General features: G+C 42.1%; 1 protein-coding gene across 2 annotated transcripts in view; it reads right to left on the bottom strand.

Annotated features, from left to right (window-relative positions):
- LOC129854380 (double C2-like domain-containing protein alpha) overlaps positions 1-21,037 on the bottom strand; it is an 84,779-nt gene extending 63,742 nt beyond the window's left edge. The window contains exon 1 of one of the 2 annotated variants that reach the window (XM_055921357.1): positions 20,851-21,037. The gene's annotated coding sequence lies outside the window, so the exon portion shown is untranslated. The remainder of the gene's footprint in view (positions 1-20,850) is intronic. The other variant, XM_055921348.1, reaches the window with a different exon arrangement.
- Positions 21,038-24,894: the final 3,857 nt, after the last annotated feature.

The raw sequence follows: 24,894 nt of genomic DNA on the forward strand, positions 1-24,894 counted from the left end.
TGTCCGGTTGCCAAAGACATGTTCAAAATGTTCAGTACTCTAATGCCATATCAAAGGTCGGCTATATCTTGCTTATTAAGAATGTGCCTCACATACAATACAAGGGAGCCTAGTGTTTTTTGTTTGAGGAGAAGTGCGATGAGTAAAAGGCCTATACTCATTGAAGCTAATTACAACAACATTGCCTGTCAAACACTGGATTTTTTTTACTGTTACTATCACTGGTTACATTAGCCTATGATATTTAATAAACTGTAGTATCAATTGGGTCGCTCCTCTTTTCAGTTCGCTGCAGCTAGCGACTGGAACGAGCTGCAAAAAACACTCAAACTGGACAGTTTTTTATCTCCATCTTCATTCAAAGACTCGATCCCGGACGCTCTTACTGACACTTGTGGCTGCTTCGCGTCTCTACCTTCTTGCCCTTTGTGCTGTTGTCTGTGCCCAATAATGTTTGTACCGTGTTTTGTGCTGCTACCATGTTGTGCTGCTACCATGCTGTTGTCATGTTGTGTTGCTACCATGCTGTGTTCTCATGTGTTGCTGCCATGTTATTATGTTGTTGTCTTAGGTCTCTCTTGATGTAGTGTTGTGGTGTCTCTCTTATCGTGATGTGTGTTGTTTAAAAAAATATATATCCCCCCCCATCTCCGCAGGAGGCCTTTTGCCTTTTGGTAGGCCGTCATTGTAAATGAGAATTTGTTCTTAACTGACTCGCCCAGTTAAGTAAAGGTTTAACCTACACAACTTGAGACAAACGTATGCAGTGTTAAGCAATGGCCAAGCCCTCTTCCCACCTACAACTTGTTTATTCATCAAAATCCAGACCCTTTGCGCTTCCGCCAGCTACTGTTCTCATAATAATGGCTTTGAACATAGCAAAAAAAATATTGAACAACCTTAGATTTCCCATTGGGTTAGGTTTGTTAAAATAGAGCCCTTATACTTATAATTATTCTTATGCTTTAACTTATTCATTTTCTTATCTTATACTCTTATACTTGTGATGAACATCCCCTCCCCCAAAAAAGTCTATAATTGCTCCCTTAAAATTTCATCCTGAATAAAAGTCTCAGTCATTGGACTGATTCGGAATAAAACCATCAGCATATCAGAGAAACAAATTAGTGGTCTGAAGACAGTAAGGCCGGGGAACGAAAACGCCCTAACTCCAATCCTCATTATCCCGGTCTGATAGCAGTGTCAGACCGGGAGCCACTTCAAACATGCACATTATCTTAACATGCAGCCCACTGCCTCACCAAGCATATTGAAGAATTGGCTAATTATCAAAACGTCTGCTTTATGGAGGGCGACAATTCTTTATTGTGGCTGTAGACGTCTCAGTGGTTCTTGTACTGGGTGGTTCATGTTGGTTTCATCCCAGATGGCACCCTATTCCCTACATTGGACCCTGGTCAAAAGTATTGCACTATATAGGGAATACGGGGAAATTTGGGACGTTTCCATTGTCTGGGCTTTGGTCAAAAATAGTGCACTATAGGGAATAGGGTACCATTTGGGACTCAGTCATTGTCTGAGCTATGACTCCTTACTGATGTCACCTGTTAAATCCACTTCAATCTGTGTAGATGAAGGGGAGGAGACACGTTAAAGAAGGATTTTTAAGCCTTGAGACAATTGAGACATGGATTGTGTATGCGTGCCATTCAGAGGGTGAAGTGCCTTTGAACGGGGAATGGTAGCAGGTGACAGGTGCACCGGTTTGTGTCAAGAACTGCAACACTGCTGTGTTCTTCACACTCAACAGTTTCCCGTGTGTATCAAGAATGGTCCACCACCCAAAGGACAACCAGCCAAATTGACAACTTTGGGACGCATTGGCGTCAACATGGGGGTGCAATTCAATATTAGGAAGATGTTCTTCATGTTTTGTACACTCAGTGTATGATGACTGTTTGTGAGTGGGTGTGCGTGTGTGTAGAGTCAGTATACATGTATGTGCATATCATATGGTTGAGCAAATTATGAAGGGAGTGTTTGTGTGTGTTGGAGTGTCAGTGTGCGTGTGCGTGAGTGTGTAGGGCCCAGGGTCAAATCAGATAGTCTGTCTAGCCATTTTGTTAGCTATTTAGTTAGCTATTTAGCACTCTTATGGCTTGGGGATAGAAGCTGTCAGGAGCCTGTTGGTGTCAGACTTGGTGCACTGGTACCGCTTGCCGTGCGGAAGCAGAGACTCTATGGCTTGGGTGGATGGAGTCTTTAACGATTTATAGAGGTCCTTGATGGCAGGGAGCTCGGCCCCAGTAATGTACCATCCTCTGTAGAGCCAATGTGATCTAGGGCTGTGCTATTGCCATACAAAGCAGTGATGCAGCCAGTCAAGATGCTCTCAGTGGTACGGCTGTAGAACTTTTTGACGCAGTCGTGGCCATGGTGTTGTGTTGTGTTCTGTAATATGTATCAGGCACGTTGTGTGTGAACGGAGGTGTGAGGATGGGATGAGTGAGTTTTGTACGAGTTGTGAACATGTTGATCTGAAGTAAAGACAACCAGTTTAATTGCACAACAAGCCTCTGTGTATTTGTTACACAGGGAGTATAGGAGAGGACTAAGCATATACCCCCGTTGGGCCCCCGTGTTGAGGGTCAGTGTAGCGGAGGTGATATTGCCTACCCTCACCACCTGGGGTCGGCCCGTCAGGAAGTCCAGGATACAGTTGCAGAGGGAGGTGTTCAGTCCTAGGGTCCTGAGCTTGGAGGGGATAATGGTGTTGAACACTGAGCATTAGTCAGTGAACAGAAATCTCACATAGGTATCCCTCTTATCTAGGTGGGTGAGGGCAGTAAGGAGTGCAATTGAGATTGCGTCGTCTGTGGATCTGCTAAGGCAGTACACAAATTGGAGTGGGTCTAGGGTGTCTGGGAGGATGGAGTTTATGTGTGCCATAACCAGCCTCTCAAAGACTTTCATAGGGTGGTAGTCACTGTGGCATGAAGCCTTCGAGTTCTTGGGAACATAAGGGGAATGTGACACATACTAAAGAAATGTTCAGTAGTGGCGACACACTTTGGGTCACTGACCAATGACTTTGAGAGTGCTTACAAAGTCATGAGGGTCATTGGTCATGTTGAGCCCAAGCTCTCGGCAGCGAATTGGGTGGAAGGAGGCAGAACTCATCTCGTTTTCTCTGGCCTGGGATCAAACAAACATCTCCCAAGCTGACACCAGGTAGATCACCCCCGCATTGACCAAAGGATACAGACCATTAGGCACCAAACAGAAAAGACGACAACCTGAACTTAATAATAAGAAACATTCATTTTCCGTTTTAAAACATTGTCCTTTGCGTGCCCTAATGAACATGACCCTGACACAGACCTAGGTCATGGTCATTAGGGATCTAGTTATGTGTGCTTAAATGGGATGTAATTCCCTTTCTATGCACTTTTCTCTCTACACGTATTCTGACCTTGAACTTAAGCATGAGAATAACGTGCTATTCATCCGCTATTCGTTTTGGGTGGAGATCAAAGCAATGAACGTGTGGCGGAGGTGTGTCTACAGATACACCGTATTCTGACCATGAATAAGGTTGATCGAACCTGCCGGTTCTCGGTAGAAAAAGCATCTACTTTCTTTTTTCAGATAGAATCTCCAGGCACTGTAATTGATAAATTCATAGGAGCTATTGAGAGCTAGGTAAATTAGTCATCCGTTTGGAGAACTGGATTGTAAATACACTGTTGGATTTGACATTTTGAACATTGAGATATTAAAGACATGATTGATCAGACGCATAGTATATCAAGGAGTGAAAGAGACTGGGTCTCTGTAGCAAGACAGATAGCTGTGGAATGTGTTGGGTGACAAGAGGAGAGCAACGTGTTGGTACAGGGGAGACAGATGGACATCTGTGTATTAGATGAAGGAGGGGTTGAGGTCAGGAGGTGAGGACAGATTCTCTGAAGGGAGTAATACATGTTTGGTATCCTGTTACCATCTTTACTCTCTTCCTGTAGAACCATAAGATGTAAGGATTGGAGAGAAGGAGGAGTGTCTTAAGTGGGATATATTTATCTGGATGGGAGAAATGTCGAGTTGTCTGGATACAGCTGTACAGAACCTTTGGGAAGAATTAAACTTGGTAAAAGCTTCTTTAGTGTCTGTGAGTTATTTACTCTGAAAAATAAGAACCTAACAACACATAGCAATTGTTTTAGATACATTTTCCTCATGATCCCTGGAGGCCGAATGTGAAACCAGTCAAATTGAAGAAAACTGAAAATCATATCGACATGACATGTATTGCGGCCACTTTTAAACAGTGAAGTGGGCTATAAATAGCTGTGTCGTTATTCAGAATTTTAATTGGACGCCCTCATCATTTGCAGGGATGAAATCTCTCAGTTTGATTCTACCAGTTTTTTAATGTTAAATATTAGCCACTATCGGGACCCACTGTCAGTAATACCCACATGAATTTATAACTGTCATTTTAGTGTTTGTTTCCTTCAATTTGTAGCCTAAATGTAGCTTTATTCCATTCCATTCCATTCACCTGTCTTTCCTCATCTGTGTAAATGTTCACAACAGTCGCTAGCAATAGTGTTTCATATTAGGCTAAAGTTGTGCAATAATTTGGGACATGTAGCCTATTTGAATCATTATGGAGCTTGGTGCACGGTTCACAACGACTGAACCGTTGCCATACAGTTCCATGATTAGTGAGGATTAAGGTAGATTTATAGGACTGTTGTTCAACCCCTATTGTACACTTTTTTCCACCTTCCAATATTTTATTCATCGAATTTGAATACGGTAATTTTCCAGATGACTCAAACACTGTTCTTATGATTCATACATACTTACCTAACCCTACAATTTGATTAAATAATCTACATAATCAGAGTATTTCTTTGTCTACCAGTTGGTGCTGAACAGAGACGAATATGCATAAACAGTTGAAGTCGGAAGTTTACATACACTGAGGTTGAAGTCATTAAAACTCGTTTTTCAACCACTCCACAAATTTCTTGTCAACAAACTATAGTTTTGGCAAGTCGGTTAGGACATCTACTTTGTGCATGACACAAGTCATTTTTCCAACAATTGTTTAGAGACAGATTATTTCACTTATAATTCACTGTATCACAATTCCAGTGGGTCAGAAGTTTACATACACTAAATTGACTGTGCCAAGCTTTATAAAGCTTGGAAGATTCCAGAAAAAGATGTCATGGCTTTAGAAGCTTCTGATAGGCTAATTGACATCATTTGAGTCAATTGGATGTGTACCTGTGGATGTACTTCAAGGCCTACCTTCAAACTCAGTGCCTCTTTGCTTGACATGATGGGAAAATCAAAAGAAATCAGCCAAGACCTCAGAATTTTTTTTGTAGACCTCCACATGTCTGGTTCATCCTTGTGAGCAATTTCCAAACACCTGAAGGTACCACTTTCATCTGTATAAACAATAGTACACAAGTATAAACACCATGGGACCACGCAGCCATCATACCGCTCAGGAAGGAGATGCGTTCTGTCTCCTAGAGATGAACGTACTTTGGTGCTAAAAGTGCAAATCAATCCCAGAACAACAGGTACTGAGGTACCTCAGTATCTATATCCACAGTAAAACGAGTCCTATATCGACATAACCTGAAAGGCTGCTCAGCAAGGAAGAAGCCATGCTCAAAAACCACCATAAAAAAGCCAGACTACGGTTTGCAACTGCACATGGGGACAAAGATCGTACTTTTTGGTGGTTTGTCCATAATGACCATCATTATGTTTGGAGGAAAAAGGGGGACGCCTGCAAGCCGAAGAACACAATCCCAACGATAGACAGCTGTCTCTAATTGAGAACCAATCTAGGCAACCATAGACATACATACACCTAGACTAGACACTGCCCCATAAACATACAAAACCCCCTAGACAATACAAAACACATACATCCCCCGTGTCACACCCTGACCTAACTAAAATAATAAAGAAAACTAAGATAACTAAGGCCAGGGCGTGACACTGAGTTTAAATGTATTTGGCTAAGGTGTATGTAAACTTCCGACTATAACTGTATTTAGATGGCTTTCCTTGATCCTTATATTCTGAACCCATTCTCTCAATGCATTCTTGTGAGTTTGTCAAAATTCAAATGAAAAGAACACCGTATTTAAAGGGATGGCTTAAGACACAGTAAATGTACTGAAACCCCTATTGAATGCAAACTCCACGAGAAAATCTGTTGGCCAGCAAGTGGGATGGTTTTCAGCGTTGTAATTATATGTATTCCGCATGTGTAAGGGAAACACGTCTGCAAAGCCCATTACGGACCTGCATAAGTTAAGTCTGAATACCAGCTACTGAGAAGTGGGTAGGAAAGATGTGCGTAGGAAAGGCGTCTGAATCGGGCCCCAAACTAAATAAAGAGTAACTATGTGGACTTAGTAAGAAACATCTACTGAACACGACTCTGTTGGCTGGCTGGGGCAGACTGCAACCATATTGACTCAATGTTGTAGCACGGTCAGTGCACATCCAGTTTCCCAAGCATGGGAAGCTAGGTCCCACGGGCCCTGGTCAAAAGTAGTGCACTACATAGAGAATAGGGTGCCATTTGGGACGTAGCCGACATCATCAGAGCACAAAGGCAGAATTGATGACTCCGTGTTGAAGCTGGAAGCCCGGGGTCAGAGTTCATCAGCGCTCAACTAAGTAGCATGGCATAGTGAGAGACAAATCTTGGATTGCAGCACCTGGAGAAAAGGGGCCATTACTCTTCCTGGAGCTTCTCTAAATCCACATTGTGTTTCTGTGACACGCCATCCATGATAATGTAGGGGGGTTTGATGTGGTGACAGGAGAGCCTTGTCACGATCAACAACTCGACCACCACAACACAAGAATAAACCATCAGGCTATAGTTGCTATTGGGCCTAGCCTACAGTACAAAGTAATGATATCAGAAATATCAGAGTATGAAGGCTTTTCGGTTCCATTTCAAAATGTAATGCAAGCAATCCTTTGAAAGCAATGCCAATACATGATGACAACACACACACACACACACACACACACACACACACACACACACACACACACACACACACACACACACACACACACACACACACACACACACACACACACACACACACACACACACACACACACACACACATTCTCTCAAACAATATCAGGATCAGTTGGACACTGGCATGCACATACACACACACGTACGCACACAAGCACTCACACATGCACACGCACGCACTCAAGCATGCTCAGGATCAGATGTAAACTGGCAAAACACAGATAGCAAAACTCACACAAGCACACACACACTCTCAGACAACATCAAGATCAGATTGAAATTAGTACACACATTCGCAAAAACACACACTCGCACGCGCGCCATGGCAGCTGGTGGGTGTTGATCAGTCAGTCACCGATAAGCCCGAAGAATCACCCGTAAACCAGCACTGTCTACACATCATGACCAGCTCCAGAACAATTTACAGATGTGTCTCCCAGCCTCAAAGCTTACAGCTCATGCAAAGTACAAATTCATTGTCATATATCCTAACCTGTCAGGTTTTATTATGGATCTTTTATAGCTGCTGTACAAGATTAGTAGCCTCATAGTCATAATTTATACCAGTCGCCGAGCCTCGCAATTTATAGCTTATACAAATAAATTATTCATTCATAGTTCATAAAAATATGTAGCCTGGGTGCCAGACTGATTCTGCCCTCTTATCACCTCTTTATGGACATGTCATGCCAAACATGTTTGGCTTGACAATGAGAGCAATGGAGTTGGCAAGATCACAAACCGATCTGGGACCAGACTAGTTTATAATAAGCTGGTATATAAATGATGACTATGAGGCTACTAATCTTATTATGCCTCTTCATAATATCCTCACCAATTAAGCTTAACATGGCTTTCTTATGGATTCTGTTGGAGATTAGTTGCCTCAGGCATAACTCATATGGAAGTGTCACCTCGTACTTGCATTCTGCTAGAAGATGTATAGTCTAATACCTCAAATGTATTATATGTGTATTATTATACGCTGCTCAAAAAAATAAAGGGAACACTAAAATAACACATCCTACATCTGAATGAATGAAATATTCTTATTAAATACTTTTTTTTTTACATAGTTGAATGTGCTGACATCAAAATCACACAAAAAATATCAATGGAAATCAAATTTATCAACCCATGGAGGTCTGGATTTGGAGTCACACTCAAAATTAAAGTGGAAAACCACACTACAGGCTGATCCAACTTTGATGTAATGTCCTTAAAACAAGTCAAAATGAGGCTCAGTAGTGTGTGTGGGCTCCACGTGCCTGTATGACCTCCCTACAACACCTGGGCATGCTCCTGATGAGGTGGTGGATGGTCTCCTGAGGGATCTCCTCCCAGACCTGGACTAAAGCATCCGCCAACTCCTGGACAGTCTGTGGTGCAACGTGGCGTTGGTGGATGGAGCGAGACATGATGTCCCAGATGTGCTCAATTGGATTCAGGTCTGGGGAACGGGCGGGCCAGTCCATAGCATCAATGCCTTCCTCTTGCAGGAACTGCTGACACACTCCAGCCACATGAGGTCTAGCATTGTCTTGCATTAGGAGGTACCCAGGGCCAACCGCACCAGCATATGGTCTCACAAGGGGTCTGAGGATCTCATCTCGGTACCTAATGGCAGTCAGGCTACCTCTGGCGAGCACATGGAGGGCTGTGCGGCCCCCCAAAGAAATGCCACCCCACACCATGACTGACCCACCGCCAAACCGGTCATGCTGGAGGATGTTGCAGGCAGCAGAACGTTCTCCACGGCGTCTCCAGACTCTGTCACGTCTGTCACGTGCTCAGTGTGAACCTGCTTTCATCTGTGAAAAGCACAGGGCGCCAGTGGCGAATTTGCCAATCTTGGTGTTCTCTGGCAAATGCCAAACGTCCTGCACGGTGTTGGGCTTTAAGCACAACCCCCACCTGTGGACGTCGGGCCCTCACACCACCCTCATGGAGTCTGTTTCTGACCGTTTGAGCAGACACATGCACATTTGTGGCCTGCTGGAGGTCATTTTGCAGGGCTCTGGCAGTGCTCCTCCTGCTCCTCCTTGCACAAAGGCGGAGGTAGCGGTCCTGCTGCTGGGTTGCTGCCCTCCTACGGCCTCCTCCACGTCTCCTGATGTACTGGCCTGTCTCCTGGTAGCGCCTCCATGCTCTGGACACTACGCTGACAGACACAGCAAACCTTTTTGCCACAGCTCGCATTGATGTGCCATCCTGGATGAGCTGCACTACCTGAGCCACTTGTGTGGGTTGTAGACTCCGTCTCATGCTACCACTAGAGTGAGAGCACCGCCAGCATTCAAAAGTGACCAAAACATCAGCCAGGAATCATAGGAACTGAGAAATGGTCTGTGGTCACCACCTGCAGAACCACTCCTTTATTGGGGGTGTCTTGCTAATTGCCTTTAATTTCCACCTGTATGTGCAATTTATTGTCAATCAGTGTTGCTTCCTAAGTGGACAGTTTGATTTCACAGAAGTGTGATTGACTTGGAGTTACATTGTGTTGTTTAAGTGTTCCCTTTATTTTTTTGAGCAGTGTATATGTCCTGCCATTGCTCAAACCTCAAGTATAGGCTCCTACCACACCTTTAACAAAATATGCATTTATGTAACGATCGTTGCTGGAAGGATGGTCGGACCAAGATGCAGCGTGGGGTAGGCTAATAATTTTTTATTAATGATAACCGGCACAAAACAAGAAAGCGTAACAAACGAAACGTACAGCTTTGTAGGGCTAAAGCTACAATACGCCACCAGAGTCTCTGGGTTCGCGCCCAGGCTCTGTCGCAGCCGGCCGCGACCGGGAGGTCCGTGGGGCGACGCACAATTGGCATAGCGTCGTTCGGGGTAGGGAGGGTTTGGCCGGTAGGGATATCCTTGTCTCATCGCGCTCCAGCGACTCCTGTGGCGGGCTGGGCGCAGTGCGCGCCAACCAAGGGGGGCCAGGTACACGGTGTTTCCTCCGACACATTGGTGCGGCTGGCTTCCGGGTTGGAGGCGCGCCGTGTTAAGAAGCAGTACGGCTGGTTGGGTTGTGCTTCGGAGGACGCACGGCTTTCGACCTTTGTCTCTCCCGTGCCCGTACGGGAGTTGTAGCGATGAGACAAGGTAGTAATTACTAGCGATTGGATACCACGAAAATTGGGGAGAAAATGGGATAAAATTTATTTTAAAAAAAAAAATAATAAAAAAAAAAGCTACAATACAAAATCAAGATTCCACACACAACAGGTGGAAAAAAGGCTGCCTAAATGATCCCCAATCAGAGACAACGATAGACAGCTGCCTCTGATTGGGAACCATACAAGGCCATCATAGAAAAGAAAAAACTAGACTACCCACCCCAGTCACACCCTGACCTAACCAACATAGAGAATTAAAAGGCTCTCTTAAGGTCAGGTCGTGACAATTTATTTGTTTATTTGGATCCCCATTAGCTACTGCAGTTGCAACAACTGTGTCATTCCACAAATAGAGTGGCTTTTGGAGTGTTAGTGTAATTTTGACAAAGCTAATTTATTTCAGAACATTTTTAAATTCTGTCATAAAGAGCACGTTCAAATTCTTAACAAGCATATTTTCCCATTTTAAAAGATTCAATTAAGAAAAATTACTATAAAAGTTTGACCATAACAGTGTTGACCATTGGGGTGGGGGCGGTCTAAGCTAATATATGGAATTGTTTAAAGATGGATGGTTTATTTAACTATTTGATTTATAATTTTAGGCCCACTTCAACTTCTTCGGGATCGGTGTCCCTTCCAAGGGACGGTTGAGCTAACGTAGGCTAATGCGATTAGCATGAGGTTGTAAGTAACAAGAATATTTCCCAGGACATAGACCTATCTGATATTGGCAGAAAGCTTAAATTCTTGTTAATCCAACTGCACTGTCTAATTTACAGTAGCTATTACAGTGAAATAGTACCATGCTATTGTTTGAGGAGAGTGCACAATTTTGAACATGAAAAGTTATTAATAAACAAATTAGGCACATTTGGGCAGTCTTGATACAACATTTTGAACAGAAATTCAATGCTTCATTGGATTAGTCTAACACTTTGCACATACACTGCTGCCATCTTGTGGCCAAAATATAAATTGCACCTGGGCTCGAAAATACATTATGGCCTTTCTCTTGCATTTCAAAGATGATGGTACAAAAAAATACAAATGAATGGGTGGTTTTGTCTTTGTATTATCTTTTACCAGATCTATTGTGTTATATTCTCTTACATTACTTTCACATTTCCACAAACTTAAGTGTTTCCTTTCAAATGGTACCAAGAATATGCATAGCCTTGCTTCAGGGCCTGAGTTACAGGCAGTTAGATTTGGGTATGTCATTTTAGGCAAAAATTGGGGGAAAAGGGACAGATCCTTACTATCAAAAATGTATATAAAAAAATGTATTTAACAAAATATTGAATTTGGCCTTTACTACCATAGCCCATAGAAACGCATTGAGTAACACGTTCATAAATGGCAAAAAATACAGTCATACAATGTATCATAAGTAGTAAGCTTTTTAAGTGTCTGACCTATATCTAGGAGATATAAGAAAGCTCAAGAAATATACAGTACCAGTAAAAAGTTAGGACACACCTACTCATTCAAAGGTTTTTCTTTATTTTTACTATTTTCTACATTGTAGAATAATAGTGAAGACATCAAAACTATGAAATAACACATGTGGAACCATGAAGAAACCCAAAAAAGTGTTAAACAAATTAAAAATATATTGTATATTTGAAATTCTTCAAAGTAGCCACCCTTTGACATGATGACAGCTCTTGCACACTATTGGCATTCTCTCAGCCAGTTTCATGAGGTAGTCACCTGGAATGCATTTCAAAACAGGTGTGCCCTGTTAAAAGTTAATTTGTGGAATTTCTTTCCCTCTTAATGCATTTGAGACAGTTGTGTTGTGACAAGGTTGGGGTGGTATACAGAAAATAGCCCTATTTGGTAAAATACCAAGTCCATATTATGGCAAGAACAGCTCAAATAAGCAAAGAGAAACGACAGTCCATCATTACTTTAAGACATGAACGTTGAAAGTTTCTTCAAGAGCAGTCGCAAAAACCATCAAGCGCTATGATAAAACTGGTTCTCATGAGGACCGTCACAGGAAAGGAAGACCCAGAGTTACCTCTGCTGCAGAGGATAAGTTCATTAGAGTTGCCAGCCTCAGAAATTGCAGCCCAAATTAATGCTTCACAGAGTTCAAGTAACAGACACATCTCAACATCAACTGTTCAGAGGAGACTACGTGAATCAGGGCTTCATGGTCGAATTGCTGCAAAGAAACCACTACTTAAGGGCACCAATAAGAAGAAGAGACTTGCTTGGGCCAAGAAACACAATAACATTTTAAAAAATGTATCACATGTGCTGAATACAACAGGTGTAGACCCTACAGTGAAATGCTTACTTACAAACCCTTAACCAACAATGCAGTTGTAAGAAAAATAATTGTTAAGTAAAAAATAGATAAGTAAAAATGTTTAAATAAAGGTAACAAATCATTAAAGAGCAGCAGTAAAATAACAGTAGATTTGTTATATACAGGGGGTACTAGTACAGAGTCAATGTACAGGGGCACAGGTTAGTCGAGGTAATTGAGGTTGTATGTACATACATGTAGGTAGAGTTGACTATGTGTAGATAATAAACAAAGAGTAGCAGCAGTGTGAAAGGGGGGGGAGTGGCAATGCACACAGTCTGGTTAGCCATTTGATTAGCTGTTCAGGAGTCTTATGGTTTGGGGGTAGAAGCTGTTAAGAAACATTTGGGACCTAGACTTGGCGCCCCGGCACTGCTTGGCGTGCGGTAGCAGAGAGAACAGTCTATGACTAGGGTGGCTGGAGTCTGACTATTTTTAGGGCTTTTTTCTGACACCGCCTGGTATAGAGGTCCTAGATGGCAGGAAGCTTAGCCCCAGTGATGTACTGGGCTGTACGCACTACCCTCTGCAGTGCCTTGCGGTTGGAAGCAGTTGCCATACCAGGCAGTGATGCAACTGGTCAGGATGCTCTCGATGGTGCAGCTGAGGATCTGACGACCCATTCCAAATCTTTTCAGTTTCCTGAGGGGGAATAGGCTTAGTAGGATTCAATCTTAGTCCTGTTTTGACACTTTGTTTGATGGTTCGTCTGAGGGCATAGCGGGATTTCTTATAGGCGTCCAGATTAGTGTCCCGCTTGAAAGCGGCAGCTCTAGCCTTTAGCTTGGTGCGGATGTTGCCTGTAATCCATGGCTTCTGGTTGGGATATGCACTGTGGGGACGACGTCGTCGATGCATTTATTGATGAGGCCAGTGACTGAGGTGGCATACTCAATACCATCTAAAAACCTATTTTCACCTCGTTCTTTTGGGGTATTGTGTGTAGATTGATGAGAAAAACAAATGTTTAATCTATTTTAGAATAAGGCTGTAACATAACAAAATGTGGAAAAAGGCAATGGATTTGAATACTTTCTGAATACACTGTATATATTACACATATTTAACCCCTTATTTTTGTTGGCATAAAACTACCTCCATACTTCCATTCATTTGTATGGGCTACCCTCTGACACATCCCGTGACACTAGTGGGGTGTCATGGAAATTGCAAGATTGTGTTATAATGCTTGTATTGCATTATAATGCTTGTTTTATTCCACAGAATAGAGTGTTATGTTAACTATTGTGTGTGTTCTACTGAGGAGGGCCTCTATGAGATAACAATGACAGAGGAGATTTACGATGTCTTTGGGTGATAAAACCTAAAGAGCATTCCAGAGAACATGAGTGAATGTTTTTGTGCTATACCGTACCAGGGTGAGACGGTTCCAGTTTGGAGTAGGAGGACCAGACACTGGTCTTTACAATGAAAACTGTTGACACAGCAGTGGCTGTCTGCCATGTACTATAGATACCTTTCATACAAATCTTAACCTTGTGACTATTCTATGTATCTGTTGTTCGTCATGTAGGTTGAGAGGGGTGGATCTTGGCTATAAAAGATCTTTGTACTTTTGTGTTGTGACTTTCAATGGTTCATTAGAAATGGCGCATCATTGAAAGTCATTGCTCTTGCAAAGCTCTTATTATTAAAGATGTAGTTTAAGTATAACTCTGACTGGTGTGTGAAGTTTGTCTCTCTCCTCATTTGGTAATACAGAAATTAACCACCACAGGGGTCGTAGAGCAAAACGGAGAACACGTTCTGTTCATGAGAGTGTCCCCTTTCCAAGGTGGGGTCACATTAGTTTTTAGCCCAAACGGTTCTGATGCTACGGAAGGCCGTCATAGACGGATGTGGTGGATTGTTGCCCATGCAAAAAAAATTGTGTTACTTAGATTGACCCACGGGTACGTCAGTAGACTCTTAAGGATTAAATGAGCCAGAACTCCACTTATGACAGGGGGAATGGAGCTTGTTGTGTGCAACAGGGAGGTAGGTGCATTTGAAAGCAAGCTTAATATTTTTTTTAAAACTTCTTAAAACATGGTGGTGGCAGCATCAGGATCGAAGGAAAGATGAACTGAACAAAGTAAAGAGAGACCCTTGGTGAAAATCTGCTACAGAGCGCTCAGGACCTCAGACTGGGGCGAAGGTTCACCTTCCAACAGGACAACGACCCTAAGCACACAGCCAAGACAATGCATGAGTGTTTCGGGACAAGTCTCTGAATGTCCTTGAGTGGCCCAGCCAGAGCCCGGACTTGAATCAGATCGAACATCACTGGAGAGACCTGAAAATAGCTTTGCAGCGACACCCCCCCAGCCAACCTGACAGAGCTTGAGAGGATCTGCAAAGAAGAATGGGAGAAACTCCCCAAGTATAGGTGTGCCAAGCTAGTAGCGTCATACCTAAGAAGACTCAAGGCTGTAATCGCTGCCAAAGTTGCTTCAACAAAGTACTGAGTACATGGTCTGAATACTTATGTAAATGTGATATTTTTTCTTTCTTCTAAAAACCTGTTTTTGTTTTGTCATTATGGCGTACTGTGTGAAGATTGATGAGAAAAATAACTATTTAATCAATTTTAAAATAAGGCTGTAATGTAACAAAATTTAGAAAAAGTCAAGTGGTCTAAATACTTTCCGAATCAAAGTGACTGTTTTATACACTGAAAAAACTTTTTAGTAAAAGAAATGGAGAATTCACAGATCTTAAATTTGAGATATTCCCATTTACTTCTGTACATGCTTAACTCAGTGCTGTTGAAAAAAAATCTCAATCAAATTTTTTCTCTTTCCAGTAAGATTCATCCTTAAGAAGATCAGCGTACATTTCCAATAACACTTATTAACAGAGTTATGGATCGTAGGTTTTAAATCTAGAGATATGGCACTATGATCAGTGAGAGGGGAAGCTGAAATGGAAGTGTTACAGACATACAGTTGAAGTCTGAAGTTTACACACACTTAGGTTGGAGTCAATGAAACTCGTTTTTCAACCACTCCACAATTTTCTTGTTAACAAACTATAGTTCTGGCAAGTTAGTTAGGACATCTACTTTGTGTATGACAAAATACATTTTTCCAACAATTGTTTACAGACAGATTATTTCACTTATAATTCACTGTATCACAATTCCAGTGGGTCAGAAGTTTACATACACTAAGTTGACTGCCTTTAAACAGCTTGGAAAATTCCAGAAAATGATGTCATGGCATTAGAAGCTTCTGATAGGCTAATTGACATCATTTGAGTCAATTGGAGGTGTACCTGTGGATGTATTTCAAGGCCTACCTTCAAACTCAGTGCCTCTTTGCTTGACATCATGGGAAAATCAAAAGAAATCAGCCAAGACCTCAGAAAAACAATTATAGACCTCCACAAGTCTGGTTCATCCTTGGGAGCAATTTCCAAACACCTGAAGGTACCACGTTCATCTGTACAAACAATAGTACACAAGTATGAACACCATGGGACCACGCAGCCGTCATATCGCTCAGGAAGGAGACGCGTTCTGTCTCCTAGAGATGAACGTACTTTGGTGCGAAAAGTGCAAATAAATCCCAGAACAACAGGAAAAGAACCTTGTGAAGATGCTGGAGGAACCACAAGGGATGCTTAAGGACCACAAAGTCAAGGTATTGGAGTGGCCATCACAAAGCCCTGACCTCAATCCTATAGAAAATGTGTGGGCAGAACTGATAAAGTGTGTGTGAGCAAGGAGGCCTACAAACATGACTCAGTTACACCAGCTCTGTCAGGAAGAATGGGCCAAAATTCACCCAACTTATTGCGGGACGCTTGTGGAAGGCTACCCGAAACGTTTGATCCAAGTTAAACAATTTAAAGGCAATGCTACCAAATACTAATTGAGTGTATGTAAACTTCTGATCCACTGGGAATGTGATGAAAGAAATAAAATCTGAAATAAATCATTCTATCTACTATTATTCTGACATTTCACATTCTTAAAATAAGAATGGTGATCCTGGTGATCCTAACTGCCCTAAGACAGGGACATTTTATTAGGATTAAATGTCAGGAATTGTGTAACTGAGTTTAAATGTATATGGCTAAGGTATATGTAAACTTCCGACTCAGCCAATCATTAATTATTGATTTACTGGAACCACTGGGTTTGAACCAAGCAAATTGCTTGACATCTGGGTTCTGAACTCTCCAAATATCCATTAATGCATGAGAGTCACAACAGCTGGAGATAAGACTATTATAATGATGCACATCATATCTGGGGGACATCGATCAGTTGACTCATCTGGGGCCATGTTAGCAGTATTCAGCTGTCAGCAGCAAATGGCTAGCAGTTTTTTACTGGTGATAAAAATGGATGATTGCCATAATTTTTTCAAGTCATTACTGAATTATTTAATGTACAAAAAAATCTAACGTTAAACCTTGAAAACAATTCATAGTAATTCATGATAACCTTGTAAACAATTAATTTAGATTTATTTAAAACAGGCGTTTGTATATTTGCTGACATGTGTGCTGTTGCCCAGCTATTAAAAAGGAAAGGCAGCTATTTGAGACTCAGCTTTTAATTTACGTTTTACGGTAATACATATATATATATTTTAATATTTACAGTATTTTGAACTGAGAAAAGTTCAGGTTGTAAATATAAATTGACATCTTCCCGGAGAGAGACTTTCTACAAAATGTGCCCTACCCGGTTGGAAAATAGTGACAAACATAACACGTACCACCCCTTTCAATGGGCGTGTTGGGGGAGGGTACTTGAAATGGAACATCCAATCTAAATATTGCCCCCAGCGGATCTTTCAAACTGTTTTTGCAATGCAAAAATCTCCAAACCTCCAAGGGAGGCGTGACAATTACGTGATTTTGGAGGTATGGCAACGCGAGACTACCTTCCTTATAACTGTAAAATAAATACTGTAAAACTTAAATTAAACAGGCGCTTATTAGAGAGAGACTTCTATTTGAGCCAGGTGTCTATTTCCTTAATGCACACGGCTTTTTACCATTTGCATAGCTTGTGGTTAGATTCCAGCATTCACTTCAAGCATTTTAATCAAATTCTTAATTTCCTGCACTGTGTTATCATTTACACACTGTCTCAGGTTTATTTTGTCTTAGAGTGCCTAAAAAATATATATACAGTACCAGTCAAGTTTGTGTAACGGATGTGAAATGGCTAGCTAGTTAGCGGGTACGCGCTAGTAGCATTTCAATCAGTTACGTCACTTGCTCTGAGACTTTAAGTAGGGTTGCCCCTTGCTTTGCAAGGGCCGTGGCCTTTGTGGAGCAATGGGTAACGATGCTTCGTGGGCAACAGTTGTTGATGTGTGCAGAGGGTCCCTGGTTCGCGCCCGTGTCGGGGCGAGGGGACGACGTAAAGTTATACTGCTACATTGATGCTGTTGACCCGGATCACTGGTTGCTGCGGAAAAAGGAGGAGGTTGAAAGGGGGGTGAGTGTAACGGATGTGAAATGGCTAGCTAGTTAGCGGGTACGCGCTAGTAGCATTTCAATCAGTTACGTCACTTGCTCTGAGACTTTAAGTTGGGTTGCCCCTTGCTTTGCAAGGGCCGCGGCCTTTGTGGAGCGATGGGTAACGACCGTGCTTCGTGGGCGACCGTTGTTGATGTGTGCAGAGGTTCCCTGGTTCGCGCCCGTGTCGGGGCGAGGGGACGACGTAAAGTTATACTGTTACATTGATGCTGTTGACCCGGATCACTGGTTGCTGCGGAAAAAGGAGGAGGTTGAAAGGGGGGTGAGTGTAACGGATGTGAAATGGCTAGCTAGTTAGCGGGTACGCGCTAGTAGCATTTCAATCAGTTACGTCACTTGCTCTGAGACTTAAGTAGTGTTGCCCCTTGCTTTGCAAGGGCCGTGGCCTTTGTGGAGCGATGGGTAACGATGCTTCGTGGGCGACTGTTGTTGATGTGTGCAGAGGGTCCCTGGTTCGCGCCCGTGTCGGGGCGAGGGTACGGTTTAAAGTTATACTGTTACATTTGGACACACCTACACACATTCCAGGGGTTTTCTACATTGTAGAATAATAGTGAAGACACGGAATATGTAGTAATTCAAGGCACACTTAAACAGCATGGCTATCACAGCATTCTGCAGCGATACACCATCCCATCTGGTTTGCGCTTAGTGGGACTATTTCTTTTTCAACAGGACAATGACCCAATAAACCTCCAGGCTGTAAAAGGGCTATTTGACTAAGAAGGAGAGTGATGGAGTGCTGTATCAGGTGACCTGGCCTCCACAATCACCTGATCTCAAGCCAATTGAGATGGTTGAGGTTGAGTTGGACCGCTGAGTGAAGGAAAAGCAGCCAACAAGTGCTCAGCATATGTGGGAACTCCTTCAAGACTGTTGTTAAAGTATTCCAGGTGAATCTGGTTGAGAGAATGCCAAAAGTGTGCAAAGCTGTCATCAAGGCAAAGGGTGGCTACTTTGAAACATCTCAAATCTAAAATATATTTTGATTTGTTTAAAACTTTTTGGATTACTACATGATTCCATATGTGATATTTCATAGTTTTGATGTCTTTACTATTATTCTTCAATGTAGAAAATAGTAAAAATAAAGAAAAACCCTTGAATGAGTAGGTGTGTCCAAACTATTGACTGGTACTGTATGTACGTTTCCTTTACAGAATACTTATTCTCTTCTTTGACTCCGCATTTTCGGCGGTTGTTACTTTCGCAACTAGAGGGCGATCTGCCAATTTATAGGGGTCTCTCTACTCCCAAAGTTGTTGACTCTTTTTGTGCTTGCCAGTTAGCTAGAAGTTCTCAGCTGTTAGCAGCCAATTGTTTCTTACTGGTGATAAAAAATGGATGATTGCCATCATTGCGCTTGGGGTTATTTTCTGTATATGTATCTTTAATTCGATGCCAAACCCACCACTGGTGTGCATGACCATAGAGCTCTATTTTCTTCTCATCGGACAGTAGCACCGGCTCCAATCCAAGTGCCAATGCCGTTTAGCAAACTCCAGGTGTGTACATTTGTTGGTTGCTCTCAATAAAGGATTTTTTTCTGGCAACCCTTCCAAAAAGCCTATTGGCATAGAGGTGGCATCTAATTGTAGATTAGAGACCTGAAGATACTGTAATTCTCCAACATTGGCCCTTGGATTTTTTTTTTTCTCTGTGGAAAGGGTTCTACCTGGAACCAAAAAGGGTTCTTCAAAGGGTTCTTCTATGGGGACAGCCAGTTCTCAGCTCCAAACTTGAATAAAAAGGGCTTTATCCACCCTGACAGACAAGAACATCTCAGAAAAACTTCTTAGCAACTCTCCCTTCTTCAGTTAGCTCTTTCACCTTGAATCAGACTCATATCATATGCATGGTCGCTTTCCTCTTTTCATCCTCTCGCCCCCTTTTCCGCTCTCTATCCGTCAACCCTTCGTCTTGCATCCTCCCGTCTTTATCTTTCTCATTATCTCTCTGTCAGTCTTTTTGCCGTTTCTTTCCCCAACCTGTGTTGAGTTACTTTCTTTCCAGTCCTTCATAGAACACAAATAGGTCCTTGGGCAGTCTCTTTTCGCCTTTAAATAACACTGCGGAGACAGACATTATTGTGCAGTGCACTCTACTCATTAGAACCTAATAGTCTGTGTTTCACTCAGCCTCCGAGTACCACGGTGAGCGCTTGTCAATTAGAGTCAAATGATTTCCAGTGTGTGTGTGTGTGTGTGCTTTTGTGTGTGTTTGTTTCAGGATTGGAGCTGGGGTAGGGGTTGCGGGGGGGGGGGGGGGCATGTGTGTTAGAGGGAGATACAAAAAAAAGACCCAAAAAATGTGCATATGTGTGAGGGCGAGATAAAGCATCAAGTCTCTAGTTGTGTGTGAGCGAGAGAGAGAGTTAACTAAATCAAACTTAAAGTGTGTACGTGTGTGTACGTGCATATGTGTCTGTACGTACGTGCGTATCTGCGCGGGTGGGTACACCCTACAACATTGGCTACGCATTGTTCTTCCTGTATTCATTTCACAGCGTAGCACAGGTGACAATCGTTGAGAGTAAATGTCACATGAAGTGAACGGACACACTGACACACGGACACACTACATTGAGTGAGGAGACACTGACAGCTCAAACAGCTAATACTGACAAACTGCACATTAGACCTACTGATAGCGAGAGAAAAAAGAGAGGAGTAGAGGGGATGTGACAGACAATGCAGGGAAAGAGTGAACGTGGACAGTAAAATAAGCAGAGTGATAGAATAAACGAAAGATCAAGATTTAAAAAAAGAAACATTGCAATCACAAAAAAAAGAGCTTAGAAATAGATGGAAATGCAATATCCACTGATAAAAGTATTGACTTACCTTAGTAATAGCGTGAGTGTGAAACTCCCCCCCAAAAAACAGGAAATTCCGGTGAAGAGAGAATCAAGACTAACAGGTGGTAAGTAGAAGGGACGGAGGAGGAAGACAGGGAGAGAGAGAGATGGAGAAAGAGAGACAGTGAGAGAGAGAGTCAGGGAGAGGAGAAAGATGCATTCAAAATGTAATGCATGAATAGTTCAAGTTGAGATAAAAAAAGAGAAGGAGAGGAGGAAGTACAAAGGCATGCTGGAGGAGGAAGATTATAGAGTGAGTCAACGGGAAGGAAAATTATTCCTTGACAGATATTCCTTGATAGTCTGTTTTGCGCTTCTGTGTGTGACTATTTCTGTCTTTCCTTTCTCTCCCTCATTCTCTTTCTCTCCTCCCACTTGCCCTCCCTCCTCCTTCAGTGCAGTGTTGCAGTTGTTCCAGGATCACCAGACAAACTATTTCTCTCTTCCTCTTTTTTCTGTTCTATTTGTTTTCCAAGCCAGTGCCAATGCAATGCAGTACAGACAGTGCCAGTCTATCACTCGCCTCTCTATCCACCTCTCTCCCAGTCTCCCTTTCTGTCTCTCTCTCCTCTCAGTATGTCTGTTTCTTCCCCTCCCTCTCCCCCTCCCAGTCTCTCTCCGTCTCTACTCTTCACTCTCAACTCCCCCCTCTCAGTCAACCCCCCCACCCCTCAGTCTCTCTCTGTCTGCCCCTCTTTCTCTCTCCCTCTCTCACACACTCACTCTTTCTCTCCATATAATTAAACTAATTGTACTTCAGGCAGTGATAGACACAGGCAGACATGCTATTTCCTCTTCTCTCCTCTTGGTAAAGGGTCATAATTGGTGTTGCTTATGGGTCTTCCTGTCGTTATTCCTCACACCCTCACTCCTTGTCTTTCCCTCTCTCTCTGTCTCTCTCTCTCTTCCCATCCTTCCCTATCCCTTTCTCTCTGTGGTTCTCACAACCCAATCCTTGGCCTTCACTCTCTGAATCTATTCATCCATCACAAAGCAGCACAAATAATATCAAAGTTGCATTGTAGTATAGCAATGAGGACTAGCTGGCCATTTTTAGGACTAGCTGGCACAGAGTCAGTCTCTTTCTGTTCATGTCTTTCTATTCTTTCCCCCTTCCACTCAAATGCATATGAATTCACAGTCACATTCTCTCTCAGACACACAAGCATGCACGCACGCATGCAGACACCGCACGCACACACATACACACACATACACACACATTCCCGTAAACTCTCAAAAAAGGGTGTTCAATCATTCTAACCTTCTCTAATCCGCTACTCTTTCCCTCACCCATATCTCACCTTCCCAAAGCTGCTCTTTTCTTCTCTTTACATCCACTAGTGTTGATGAACAGTGAAAATCCCCTCATAAAAAATGCATGTGGTCCACTATCAGCGTGAAAGTAATTACCCAGTATCTCCAAAGCAATTATGTCATGCTTGGCTGTGTTGACATTAGAAGAAAATGATTGACCATAAAAAAGATTGACTCCTAGGAGTATTGCATATGCCTGTGGATTATATGGATTATACCCTGTACATGCCTAGTCCCGTATTTTTTTTTTTTAATTGGGCTGGCATAATAACAAACCAGGGTTTCAATCTGACAAATATTTTACCTCAAAGTGAGTATAAGACTATATATGAGAAATAGAGCAATATCGATTAAAGGATCCCAAGACTCTCTGGAATAGAGTGATGATTGATGATGGATGCTGAAAGGAAGAAAAAAATATATAGCTGTGAGCAGCAAGGATCAGGTTTCACAGTATGACAGAAATGACATAAGATCATTTGGGTAACAAAGCAACCACTTTATCATGTAGGAATTTAGTGTGGTTCATCTTAGGGACGTCTCAAACTAAGGTCAAACATGTACATGTAATTTGCTCTTCATTTGGTTCATGAGAAGAGGATTTTGTAAGTATTTTTTTGAATTTTCTTTGCATATTAGTGTATGCGCTAATATGAATCTACTGGCATAATTTTGGAATCTTTGAATGCATCAATGTTATTTTCTCAAACTTTAGGCACTATTGTGATGAGTCCAAAGACCACATTTGGAGTGAATCTGACTTACAGATTTTTTATGGTTATTTTAACCATTAGCGTTGCATAGTAAAAAAAAAAAATAATGTTAATAGTTTCCCTATTTGTTAAGATATCAATGCCAAACGTAACATGGTTCATCCTGGTAATGGCTTTGATGACCCTAAAAAGTTTCAAGTTGATAGGCCATTGTGGAGTGGATTTACAAAGGATTCAAATGGACACATAAACTCTGATTTCCTGATTGATCAATAACTCAGCCGTCTCTTATCTAATCCCTTAGTTGGTGTTATTTGGACGTACGGTTCATGAGAAGATTAAGATTGAGGAAAATCTATGCTGACGGACCTTATGGGAAATTTGTTCAGCATGAGGAAAGACACCTACATACCAAGTAGGTCAAATGGGGTGACGATATGAGGGTTTAAGTGAGACTGCTTACAATAGCACCCCCTATAAGCCAATCGGTGCCATTCGTTTTGACCAAGTTACTCATGTCCTCTAGTGTCACGATCATCATAACTGGACCAAAGCGCAGCATGATCTGGGTTCCACATATTTTATTACTATGTGAAACTCAAAACAAAACGATAAACGAACAAACGAAACGTGACAAATGCAGTGCTCACATGCACAACACAAAAAAAACAAGATCCCACAAAGCACAAAGGGGAAATGGCTACCTAAATATGATCCCCAATCAGAGACAACGATAAACAGCTGCCTCTAATTGGGAACCATACCAGGCCAACATAGAAATATAATTACCTATATGACCCACACTAGTCGCACCCCGACCTAACCAACACAGAGAATAAAAAGCTCTCTATGGTCAGGGCGTGACATCTAGTTTCTGAGTGCCAAATTAGAAAACATTTTACCAATCAATTAGGTTATTTGACCATGTAAATATATATATATTTTTATTCATAATTCAGACAATAACAATAGATTTCACAGCTTCGCGGTGAACCACTAATAAAATCACAGACGATGATCGCAGAGACTTGTTTGTTTCTTTCATTTTCCTGTTGCAATTTTCCTAGAGTAAGAGTAAGATCTTTTTCGAGTAAGATCCTGTACGGAGGAGTGAAATATAAGAAGGCTCTTGTAAAAGAAGCACTCTGGTACATCGACTGCATCCCAAATGGCACCCTATTTCCTATACTGGAGACTACTTTTGACCAAAGTACTGGTCAAAAGAGCTGCACTTTATAAAGAATAGGGTGCTATTGGGGAAGCAGACATCCTCTCCAGTACACATTCTGTGATCCAGATCCACCCTGGAGTATTGGGTGATTCACTAGCTGACAGAAGTGACAGACGGAAACGTTGGCATCATTACTGGTATTAACTTAGATTCTGCCTGAAATAAAGGAAAGGCTGTTGTGTGACTTACAGTATAGTCTATTAATGATATGAGGACAAATACTAGCCTGGTACCAGATCTGTTTGTGCTCTTGCCAACTCCATTGCTCATTGTCAAGCCATGTTTTGCATGACAAGAAGTTAGCATGACATCACAAACAGACTGGCACTCAGGCTAGACGAATACCAACATTGGTGTATGATACTGTGAGAGTACAAACCCAAACACTAGTATAGATCATAATAAAATAACATAATTGAATGTAAAAATGAAAGGTAATAGGCTAGATCCATGACCCCAAAAAGACTGTCAATTTTTACATAAGATATTCCCACTCTCATAATGGTCTTGACATCTTGAAGAAGAAAAAAATAATTTCACACAAAAAAAAAATGGCCTTGATGTCTTGGAGAGCTTTTAGTGATCTTGTGGCTCAGTTGGTAGAGCATGGTGCTTGGGTTGTGGGTTCCATGCGGGACCAGTATGACAATGTATTTTACCTTCATTTAACTAATGACCGCCTAGGAAGAGTGGGTTGGTTAACTGCCTTGTCAGCTCGAGGATTCAATCTTGCAACCTTTTGGTTACTAGTCCAACTCTCTAACCACCA

Source organism: Salvelinus fontinalis, chromosome 1, assembly GCF_029448725.1.
Source record: "Salvelinus fontinalis isolate EN_2023a chromosome 1, ASM2944872v1, whole genome shotgun sequence".
Lineage (NCBI taxonomy): Eukaryota > Metazoa > Chordata > Actinopteri > Salmoniformes > Salmonidae > Salvelinus > Salvelinus fontinalis.